The sequence below is a fragment of the Geotrypetes seraphini genome, chromosome 13 (genome assembly GCF_902459505.1).
Source record: "Geotrypetes seraphini chromosome 13, aGeoSer1.1, whole genome shotgun sequence".
NCBI classification, from domain to species: domain Eukaryota; kingdom Metazoa; phylum Chordata; class Amphibia; order Gymnophiona; family Dermophiidae; genus Geotrypetes; species Geotrypetes seraphini.
In genome coordinates, this window is record NC_047096.1 from 68,693,325 (window position 1) to 68,705,691 (window position 12,367).

Consider the following 12,367-nt stretch of genomic DNA (forward strand, 5'->3'; position numbering starts at 1 on the left):
CCCTCGTACATCTTTAATTTTCTCTGCGCAAGCAGTATTATGAGCATGCTGTCCTCTTTGGCATTGACATCACATCCGGGCCCTACGCCTAAGAAGTGACAGCAGAGGAATATCCGATACGACGCAGGCAGCAAGTTTGTGCTGTTATTCCCACCTGGAAAATGAAAAAGGTACAGGGAAAGTGAAGGGGAGCTTGCGTGCAGCGGGGGGGGGGGGGGGGGGGGAGGTCAGGAAGGAACCACTGATTAAAGCATATGGTGTGAGTAGAAGTGATGTCTTATAGCGTAAGAGTGAGCAGATGTCATTTGGTTGTGGATGAAGCCCAGTCTATCCCTCCAAGAGACGGATCACATCTTATATCCTTGATCGTCAGTCTCGGTTCTCAAGAGCTGCCAACAGATCAAGTTTTCAGGATACCACTAATGAATATGCAAGAGAAATTTTTATAGCATGGAGGTCTCTCTATGTATATTTATTAGGGGTATCCTAAAAACCTGACATGTTGGTGTCCCTCCAGGTCAGGAAGTAAAGACCAAGATCTTATACTAAACAGACTTCATTCTTGTATAGGTACAAGATCCTTTATCTGAAATTCTAAAAACCGAAAAGCTCCAAAAACCCACATTTTTTTAATAACATTATAGCTTTACCAATTTGTACAAAAATAACCTTATTTTTAGCATCAAAAATGAAACCTGGTCCCAAAGTCCCTTGAAAGATTTTACTCTATGCTGATAGTAATTCAGTTTTTTCATCTTACCTTACACTGGTGTATCTCTAGAGGTGTTGACGGTGGTCATAGCAATTCGCATTCGCTGCCTGCTGTGGCCCCTCAAACTTCTCTGTTGCATCCAGCCAGGAAGAAAAGAGGAAATGATGTCAGCAAGGCAAGAGGTGGCTGCAGCAGGAAATGAATGAGAATTGCTGCAGCCACTAGAGACACATCATTCCAAAAACTGAAAAATTGTAAAATCTGAAACAGCTCTGGTGAACCTATACTTATTAATTTAGAATATATCCCCCTCACCTCCTCCCAGTTCATGCCATGGAAAATTACAGCTGCCATTCCCCTATCTGACACAGTGGCATAAGCAGGATAGGGGATTGGGAGTGGGGGGAGATGAGATGGGCGCAGCTATCATTCACCTCCCAGCTGCTCTCTTAAAAATCATGAATGTAAAAATTTATAGAGAACAGCTTAGACAGTGGCAGATTATAAGAACCTTCTAGGTCACCCTGGATGTGACAGCCAGACAACAAAGGACTAAATTCCATAACCTTCTGTAGGCACTCTCATTACTGAAAGCCGCCAGTGACAGGCCTGTCTGTCAGTGCAACTTCAAGCGTTCCAGGCCTTCCTGCTCAGCACCATCAGCTATGTTGACATGAATGTGACAGGACCAGCAAGTCTTGAAATCTAAAGCTGCTTCCATAGGCCCCTGCAGCAGCACCAGCTTTTCCAAGGCCAGACAAAGCTGCTTCAGTTCACAATGCCACCTGTAAATGCAAGTGTGTGTGGGGGGGGGGGGGAAGAGGATGGTACCCTGAACTCAAGATAAGAGCTCCCACTCCGCGCCACTGTTGCATTGTCTCTGGGATGCAGTTTGATAACATCTATCTTTCTGATGAGGGCATGGAGAAAAGAACAGAACAGGGAAAGTCATTTCAGGACCATCTACCCTCATCACTATAGCCTCCAGGCAACTGGAACACCCGCCATCCAAATTGATTGTAGTCCTCCAGCTGCCGTGCGATAAACAGAACCCAACACATTCCTTGCTTGATATGATAAGATACAGATTTGCTATCAGTCATTTTCTGAGCTTCAGAGCATATTTAATAACATCTCCATCAGGTAAAGTAGCTCTCTGTTAGAAGGGGGGAAAACCAGAAGCAGTCATTTTCAAGCAAAATGGTGACCATATAGCTGGCTGGTTGTGTACATCAGCTCTTAACCTATGATAAATGTCTTCCGTCTTTCTTCAAAGACAGATCAATAAGTTGCTGAGGGATGGGAGCGAGACAGGGCAGGGTACAGTAGGGAAAGAAACTGGATGCAGATAAACAGCTTATACCAAATCTCTTAAAAGAAAAGGAGGAAACTGGAAGCAGAAGCGGATCTTTGAGGTGTTATTTACTGGACATTTTCTTGGCTGGATGATTTAATAGGACTGCAAGCAACATTTTGAAGATAAATACAACACTGATATTTTTTGCTCCAGTGGACATGATTTTGGATTAGCGAGAGTGTGATATTTCTGGTATGAGTTTAAACCTGCTGTGGGTTTTTACTATTTTTGCTCTGAGAAAACAATTTAGTGGAGTTTTTTTCTTTGAGACCTATGATGACTCTATGCATGCTTGATACATTTGAGGCTGTTGCATTGCTATTGGATTGCTATTGAGGTCTCTTTTCTCCACATTTATATACTCTGTCAGAAGAGAGACATCATGGCAGATAAAGGCCAAATGGCCCATCCATTCTGTCCAAGCATTATCTCTTCCTCTCTCTAGGAGATCCCAAGTGCCTATCCCACACTTTCTTGAATTCAAACAGTCTGTCTCCACCACCTCTTCCGGGAGTCTGTTCCACACATCTACCATCCTTTCTGTAAAAAAGTATTTCATTAGATTACTCATGAGCCTTTCACCTCTTAACTTCATCCTATGCCCTCTCATTCCAGAGCTTCCTTTAAAATGAAAGAGACTCGACTCATGTACATTTATGCCACGTAGGTATTTAAACGTTTGTCACACAAGAAAAATAATATAATAACAAAAAATCCAATCTCAAAAAATATATCAATGTTATTAGCCTAGTGTTGAAGATTAGTGCTGCCCGATTCAGGAAAAAAAAATTTTGATTCGATTCAATTCAGCCTATTGAATTGGTTTTTCGATTTGATTTTCCTACCCAATTGGGTGTTTGTTTGTTTTTCAAACATCCTGGTGGGTTTATTTTACAGCCTCTTCACCCCCTTTGCCTTCTCCTAACCACACTGGCGCTGTGGTGTAAACAAAATAAACAAACAAAAAAAGACTTCTCCTCTCTCCTAGCTCACGTTTGCAATCTAACACCAGCTCTGGCAGGATACATATTTCAAATCTGACATATTGTAATCACAAAACAGAAAATAAAATTGGATTTTCTACCTTTTGTTGTCTGATCATTATTCAAATTTTGTTGGTCTCAGGCTCTGGTTGTCTTCTGATAACTTGCTTGCCAGTGTCTCCTTCTTTCTCCCTGCTAACCATCCATCTTCCATCTCTGTCCTCCCCTTCCGTTTCTCTTCCCTCCCCAGGAGGTCTGGCATCTTTCCTTTTTTTGTCTCCCTCCACAGATCCACCTTTTCTTAACTACCCTTTCATCCAGCATCTCTTCTTCCTTCCCCACCACCCCAGGGTCCACCATCTCTCCCTTTATTTTCCCAACTACCCTCCTATCCAGTATCTCTATCCTCCCCCCACCACACCATCCCTTGCGTCCAACTTCTCTCCCTTTCTGTTCCTTCCCTCCCTAAATCCCATTGTCCATCATCTCTCTCCCTCTCCTCTATTTTCAGACCCATTTCTTCCTCCCCAAAGTCCGGCATGTGCTTCAGTGGATATCTTCACCACTAGGCTAATAACATTGATATAGTTTTTTGAGATTGGATTTAAACATCTCTATCATATCTGCGCTCTCCCGCCTTTCCTCCAAAGTATACAGATTGAGACCCTTAAGTCTGTCCCCATATGCCTTATGACAAAGACCATGCACCATTTTAGTAGCCTTCCTCTGGACCGACTCCATCCTTTTTATATCGTTTTGAAGGTGCGGCCTCCAGAATTGCACACAATATTCTAAATGAGGTCTCACCAAAGTCTTATACAGGGGCATCAATACTTCCTTTTTCCTACTGACCATGCACCCTATGCACCCTAGCATCCTTCTAGCTTTCGCCATCACCCTTTCAACCTGTTTGGCCACCTTAGATCATCATATACAATCACACCCAAGTCCTACTTTTCTGTTGTGCACATAAGTTCTTCACTCTCTAAACTGTACTGTCCCCTTGGGTTTTTGCAGCCCAAATACATGACCTTGCATTTCTTAGCATTAAATTTTAGCTGCCAAATTCCAGACCATTCTTCAAGCTTCGCCAGGTCTTTATTGCAAATTTTAGTATCATCTGCAAAAAGGCAAATCTTACCTGATAGCATCAGCAATATCGTTTATAAAAATGTTAAAAAGAGCAGGCCCAAGAACAGAACCTTGAGGCACACCACTGGTAATATCTATTTCCTCAGAGCGATCTCCATTGATCACTACCCTCTGTCGCTGTTCACTCAACCAGTTCTTGACCCAGAGAGTGGACATTAGTGTGACTGTAACTGAGATTCCTCTCTGCCTAGTGCTAAGTGTTATTTACTGCCCAAATGTGGTTCACTGAGCTATACAGATCTCAAATCTCAGGACTACAGGCTCTCAAGGAGGCACAACCCTGAACAAAAGCACTAAAACAAGAGTAAGGGGGCTTAGAAACTAGGTAAGAAGTATGACATCTCTAACAAAGAACTGGCAAGGGCGACAGATCAGAAATAATCTAATCTAATCCTTAGTCCTATATACCGAATCATCTTCTAAAAATAGGAGCTCAATTTGGTTTACATAATTAGATCACAAAGAAAGATCCATTAACATTCATTGGAGCTATAGCCTAAAAAGCAAAGAAACATAGTGATTTTTAAGGTTTTGCAAAAGATATGAAGAGATAAACATGATTCCATATCACAGTTAGTAAGCATGGGAAGGAATGCAAAATTTTACTAATGGACTTGATTTGTCTTAATGATGAAAAGAGAGCTTATTCATACGAGCTGTTCTCGTGCTCGAAAATCTCATGATATTTAGAGATAAAGACATCAAAAGGAACAAACGAGACAGATTAATTTAATTAAGCATAAATATACCTACTAATGCAGAGTCCTATATAGACAGACTGTGAGAAGAGACCTGACACCAGCATTTATTAAATATAGCTTAAAGGCTTTGAAAAAGTCACTTCCATACAAGCACAGAATAAAAAGCAAGTTTGCAACACTATTTTCAGACTGTTAAACTCATAGACTTGGCACTATACAAGAGCAAGAAACACATCAACAAAGCTTTCAATACAAGAGCACAAGCAAGCACACCTGGACAGGAGAAGACCGACCGAAGCAAAGGATGCATGGCAGAGAACCCCCCTCTCCCCCCAAAACTCCAGACCTTAAGTTAACATCACCAACATCTTTACTGGAGCAGCCCAAGGTTAGGGCTGCTAGACAGATGATGTACAAAGCCAACGGCATATAGGCGTTCCGAACGGACGTCTTCTGCGAAAAAGGACAGATACTGAGATAGGGAAACCAGAATTGAAAGCACCACGGAGCAATACAGAAGCATTATAATATTCTTAGTCTTATTTACCATCCCTTTCTTAATAATTCCTAGCATCTTGTTTGCTTTTTCTGGATAACTACCTCAAGCTTGGAGAAGGTTTGAGGTGATGTAGCCTAGCCAGTTTTTGAAACTTGAAATGCTAAGAACATAAGAATTGCCGCTGCTGGGTCAGACCGGTGGTCCATCGTGCCCTGCGGTCCACTCCCGTGGTGGCCCTAGGTCAAAGGCCAGTGCCCTAACTGAGACCAGCCCTGCCTGTGTACGTTCCAGTTCAGCAGGAACTCGTCTAACTTTGTCTTGATATTAGACAACAGTAGGATATGATTTCTTTTAAGAAGTTACTGGAGCACCATTTATTCCACCTGGTATATGCACCATTTTGAACTGGCTGTTGGGACTGAATAACTATGTATTGTGATAAATTATTTTATTTTTGTATTTTGTTTTAGGATTATGTATGTCATTTTGGTACCATGCCTTGAATAAAGGCAGGTTATAAGTAACAAAACTATAAAGTAAAAGTAGCCCTGATGCAAGGGCAAAATGGGAATATGTAGATATGATTCCATCCAGGGTCATATGGAACTCCCCAGTCCAGACTGCTGCTATTATGGACCCCAAAATTTCCATCCAGAAATTGGACTCCTTGAGTGCGCGATTCATACCCTTCAAGTCCACATTTTAAACATACTCAGAAGTGCGAAAGTAATTATTTTAAACCTCTTTAAATTTCATTTCGGAACAGACAATTTTAAGATTTTTGAGAGTTCTCCTAATTTTACTTAATTATGCTGAATATCCTGCCAAGGCTAATCTGAATTACGTGTACAGCAAACAGGGTAAATCAACCACCCTTCATCCAAGTGATTAAACACAGGCCATTAGCCGACAAGGGGCTTGGACAGATGTTCTCATCGCAGAACACTTTCTGGGGGAGGGAGTTCGAGGCTGTGCACTGGGGAATTTTCCACAATCAGTGGTAGTACTTCAGGTAGTACTTCAGCTCTCCACCAGCCATGACGTCTGCCCTGTTCCTTGGTCCGAATGGCTGGTACCAGTCCGCAGGAACCCATGTCACAAGAAGATGTACCGGCTACGCACTTCATCTTAAGAATGCCCCGTATGGCCTCAAATGTGACAAATATCTTAATTTTGAAAAAGGGCAAAGCCAGCAATGCTGTCTTACATTTCTACTACTATTATTTCTACAGCGCTACCAGACATTGTACATAACCGAAGGAGACAGTCCCTGCTCGAATGAGCTCTCAATCTAATCAATCAAGATAGACAAACAGGATGCCATGGTGGGGGTTACAGTTAGTGAAGGATGGTTAAACTGCTGGTTAGGGTGATGATCAGAGGGAGAGGGTTATACGTTGACGGCAATCTCGAAAAGGTAGACTTTCAGTATATTTTTGATCAAGGGAAGGGGTGTGACACACAGACTCGGGTTGTCTATTCCAGGTATACAGGGCTTCAAAGTAAAAGGAACGAAGTCTGGAACTGGCAATTAGAGAATAACATGGGGGGCAAATTTTTCCCCATCCCGTCCCTTCCCCGTGAGTTTGATTGCTGTTCCTGTCCCATTCCTGTAAGCTCTGCCTTCCCTACACAAGCCTTGAACACTTATTATTTTAAAGTGTTTGAGGCTTGTGCAGATGAGGACAGAGTTTGCAGGAATGAAGCAGGGTCCGAAAAAGAACTCACGAGGATGGGACGGGAAAATGAGTTCCGCCGAGGAAGGAGAAAAATTTGTCCCCGTGTCATTCTCTACTGCAGTGGGAAAGTAACTTATCTGAGGAACAGAGTTCTCAGGGAGGCATATAAGGAGAGATCCTGAGGGGCTGCAGAATGAGCACACTTGTATGTTAATAATAGGAGTCTGAACATTGTAAGACGTTTCAATTTGTTAATAATAAAGATGAAAGCAGGCTAAGTAACAGGTACCACAGAAACAGAATATCCAATACCACACAAAGAGAATAAATTCCTTCTAGTCAGAATCGGGCCTACACCCGCCCAAACTAAACCCGATTCTGTAACCGACGTCCATGTTACAGACGCCGGTTACTTTAGATGCGGCCGCTATTCTTAAATTGTCGCAATTAAGTATAGCGGCCACATCTAAAGTAACCGGCGTCTGTAACATGGACGTCGGTTACAGAATCGGGTATAGTTTGGGCGGGTGTAGGCCCGATTCTGAATCTGGGCTTTTATGTCATGAGAAATTCTAAAAGGAATTTTTATGTGTTTCAGACAGGTCGGGGTGCCCATTATTAAAAGATTAACACCAAAAAATCCACTGCAACAGACTCTCCCTCCACTCAAGACACACAGAGCTATTTATAAAATATTATTCAATTCATAAAAATGAATTTTTGTTTAGCAAGAAGATGAATGGATATCACTGCTGAAAGTTTTAGTTGGTACCCATCTTTTCAAAAATATTTTCCCACCCATGATAAATCAGTAATGTAGAACTTTTTTTCTGATATTTTTTTTTTCACATTTTTCTTTAGTGCTTTTTTTTGCATATTGCTCTGGGCAGTCTTTTTCAACAGGAGAGCAGCATATTAAATAAAAAGTAAACTCTAGTTTACATTTGGTCCATCGGAGATTCATGGTGCCTTGTTAATTGATAATTAGTCCTGCACCATATTAAAGTATGCTTGCTTAATTCATTAAAACCAAGCAGTTGAGATATTAGAAATCTCCTGGGGCCTTGTGGAAAGGGACCAATGTCCTAGAATATTACATTGATGTCTCGGTAACTAATGAACCTGGCAATCCCTGTTTTGTTTCTCAGCTCCTTCTGTCTCTTTGTCGCACTTACCTGTTTCATTTGTTAACTAACCCCCCCCCTCCACTTTTACAAAACTTTCATGAGGACCAGCCATGAAAAGTGAAAAAGTGCACAGTGAGCAGACAATTTACAGCACATGTGTGATGTCTGAGAACAAAAAAAAAATAAAATTATGAGTTAGAACTAAGATGCAGAAAAAGCCTCTCTCTGATGTATGACAATTCAGGTATTTCACACTAAAGACAAAAAGAGCTGCTCTATACCTCCCAGCTGCTAGACACCATGCCTGTTCTTTCAGAGACAACTGGATAAACATTTTCTCCTATATAAATAAACATTATATATTACTCCTAGTAGACTGCATATACTCCAGACTGTAGTTTTGGAAGTTATAGAAATCTTTAAAGGGAAGGAAGAGGAAGAGAACTTGACCTTTGACCCATAAGCAAATCCATGAGCTGAGTATAGACAGGCTGCCTCCATATTCAATTCATGGACATGTAGAGAATGACACGGGGTCAAATTTGTCCCCATCCCCATAGAATCTCTCCATCCCCATAAGTTCTGTCCCTATCCCTTGAACACATGAGGACAGAGCTTGCAGGGATGGGACAGGAACAGAACTCACGGGGATGGAACAAAATAGATCCCAGGGGGACAGGGACAAAATTTGTCCCCCTGTCATTCTCTAATGGACACCCTGCTGTGTCTCTTTCAGAAGGCAAACATCATTTTCCTGCTCAGGCTGGGCAATGAGCTGATAAGATCTGCTGAGCACTGCAAGGGATTTTGGCACATGAATCTGGCTAATGCCAAAGGCATAGCCTGGAGCTGCTCCCCACCCCGAGGGAGTATGATATACACTCAATAACTGGAGATGGAGGGTGGACCCCTTTACATCATCTTATGTCAATAAGAGCAAGGGTAGTAGTGATGGTGGTATATAACTCATGCTGGAAGCAGGATAAGAGTTTGACAGCATTCCATATTACAACATATTTTTATAGTGCTAGTAAATATACACAGCACTGTACAAATACATAAAATTGACAGTTTCTTCTCAATGACGTTTACAATCTAGTGACCTGGATTGGCCACCGTGAGAACGGGCTACTGGGCTTGATGGACCATTGGTCTAATCCAATAAGGTAATTCTTATGTTCTTATTAGACAAGACATCTAGTAATCACTCAATATTAAGTGAATGGATCAGGATAATAAAGCAGCATCAATATTGCAATGGGGAGGGGGTGATAGAATGTTGGATGCCCTCCCCTGCATCACAGAGCAAGACTGGGAGGGGGGCAAGATATTACTGTGAATTCTCCCTTCACTTTCCCAGAGATCACTTGGCAGAACTGGGATGCAAGATGTGGGGACACATGGTGAAATCAGGATGATGAGCTGCATGCTACCCTTGTTTCCTCTGGGGACCACATGCTGGGACTGTGGTGCATTCTCCCTTCATCTTTCCTGAGGGAGTATGGCAGTATGGGAGGAGGCAGGAAATTAGGGTGCACTCTCCCCTCATCTTTTCTGGGGTCACACAGCAGGACTAGGTTGCAGGATGTTGGGGAGCACTTTCCCCTCATCTCCCCTGGGGATCACACACCATGACTGGTTTGTAGGATGTTGGGGAGTACTCTCCCCTCATCTCCTCCAGAGTCACACGGCAGGACTGGGGTGCAGGATGTTGGGGAGCACTTTCCCCTCATCTCCCCTGGGGATCACACACCATGACTGGTTTGTAGGATGTTGGGGAGTACTCTCCCCTCATCTCCTCCAGAGTCACACGGCAGGACTGGGGTTCAGGATGTTGGGGAGCACTCTCCCCTCATCTCCTCCAGAGTCACACGACAGGACTGGGGTTCAGGATGTTGGGGAGCACTTTCCCCTCATCTCCCCTGGGGATCACACACCATGACTGGTTTGTAGGATGTTGGGGAGTACTCTCCCCTCATCTCCTCCAGAGTCACACGGCAGGACTGGGGTTCAGGATGTTGGGGAGCACTCTCCCCTCATCTCCTCCAGAGTCACACGGCAGGACTGGGGTGCAGGATGTTGGGGAGCACTTTCCCCTCATCTCCCCTGGGGATCACACACCATGACTGGTTTGTAGGATGTTGGGGAGTACTCTCCCCTCATCTCCTCCAGAGTCACACGGCAGGACTGGGGTGCAGGATGTTGGGGAGCACTTTCCCCTCATCTCCCCTGGGGATCACACACCATGACTGGTTTGTAGGATGTTGGGGAGTACTCTCCCCTCATCTCCTCCAGAGTCACACGGCAGGACTGGGGTGCAGGATGTTGGGGAGCACTTTCCCCTCATCTCCCCTGGGGATCACACACCATGACTGGTTTGTAGGATGTTGGGGAGTACTCTCCCCTCATCTCCTCCAGAGTCACACGGCAGGACTGGGGTGCAGGATGTTGGGGAGCACTTTCCCCTCATCTCCCCTGGGGATCACACACCATGACTGGTTTGTAGGATGTTGGGGAGTACTCTCCCCTCATCTCCTCCAGAGTCACACGGCAGGACTGGGGTGCAGGATGTTGGGGAGCACTTTCCCCTCATCTCCCCTGGGGATCACACACCATGACTGGTTTGTAGGATGTTGGGGAGTACTCTCCCCTCATCTCCTCCAGAGTCACACGGCAGGACCGGGGTGCAGGATGTTGGGGAGCTCTTTCCCCTCATCTCCCCTGGGGATCACACACCATGACTGGTTTGTAGGATGTTGGGGAGTACTCTCCCCTCATCTCCTCCAGAGTCACACGGCAGGACTGGGGTTCAGGATGTTGGGGAGCACTCTCCCCTCATCTCCTCCAGAGTCACACGGCAGGACTGGGGTGCAGGATGTTGGGGAGCACTTTCCCCTCATCTCCCCTGGGGATCACACACCATGACTGGTTTGTAGGATGTTGGGGAGTACTCTCCCCTCATCTCCTCCAGAGTCACACGGCAGGACTGGGGTGCAGGATGTTGGGGAGCACTTTCCCCTCATCTCCCCTGGGGATCACACACCATGACTGGTTTGCAGGATGTTGGGGAGTACTCTCCCCTCATCTCCTCCAGAGTCACACGGCAGGACTGGGGTGCAGGATGATGGGGAGCACTTTCCCCTCATCTCCCCTGGGGATCACACACCATGACTGGTTTGTAGGATGTTGGGGAGTACTCTCCCCTCATCTCCTCCAGAGTCACACGGCAGGACCGGGGTGCAGGATGATGGGACGCACTCCCCCGGGGTTACATAGCAGGACTGGGGTGCAGAATGTGGAGAACATTCCCTCCCTTCCCCTGAGCTCGACACTCACCCTCCCGGGGAGCCGCTGCGGTATCCGTCTCCCGTCCTCTCCTCCTGCTGCCGCTCCTGTGTCTCCTTTCTCTTCCCCTCCTTCTCGCCTCACCGTCTGATGACATGGTCGCACCTCCTCCTAGTGCTCTCATTGGCCGAAACTGCCTCACGTGTCAGCCCTTGCACCACCCATCGACTTTCCACCTCTGAAAGACGTCACTACGCTGCCGCCGCCGCCGCTGCTGCCTAGCCCTCTGGGAGTTGTAGTTCTTTGCTCTCCTGACCAGCTGTCCACGCTGCATACACGTGGGAAGAAAGGTCTGAGCGCTGTGGCCGGCGAAGCATTTGTGGGTTGCACTTATGTGATAACTATTACATACAGATCACCGTTTTCCTCCCACCCTCATCCTTATTTATTTTCACATTTTTTTACATTTATATTTGTGCTATAAAAATGGGACTCAAGTAATCACTTTCAGTTCAGCAGTGTAAACAGGAACCTCAGCTGAGTTCGGGTCTCTTGCGAAAGCGAGATGGTGAATGAAGAGGCGTAAGCGAATGTTTTGGTGGCCTGATCATGGTTTCACTGAAAACCTTCACTGGCTGGTTAAGATTTGCTCAAGAGCTTGCAACTCCTGAAGGTTGTGACATACAGAATAAACAGCTCATTTAGAGAGAGAGAAAAAAAAAAAGCAGTCTGACAGTAAGAAACGTTATTGGCTCATGGGGGTGGGAGAAGGTGAGGTGAGCAGGTGAGTTTGACCGGATTTGGATCCGGTCATATGTTTACAATAATCAATGCAATAATCTACAGTACTGTTTCAAACTAGGAAATCTCAA

General features: G+C 44.8%; 1 protein-coding gene across 2 annotated transcripts in view; it reads right to left on the reverse strand.

The window, feature by feature from the left end:
• The window catches only part of ACLY (ATP citrate lyase), a 92,841-nt gene extending 81,200 nt beyond the window's left edge, over positions 1–11,641 (reverse strand). Inside the window, exons 1-2 of one of the 2 annotated variants that reach the window (XM_033918317.1) lie at positions 11,547–11,623; positions 761–842 (exon numbers count right to left, since the gene is read on the reverse strand). The gene's annotated coding sequence lies outside the window, so the exon portion shown is untranslated. Of the gene's footprint in view, positions 1–760; positions 843–11,546 lie in introns of both variants that reach the window. The other variant, XM_033918316.1, reaches the window with a different exon arrangement.
• Positions 11,642–12,367: the final 726 nt, after the last annotated feature.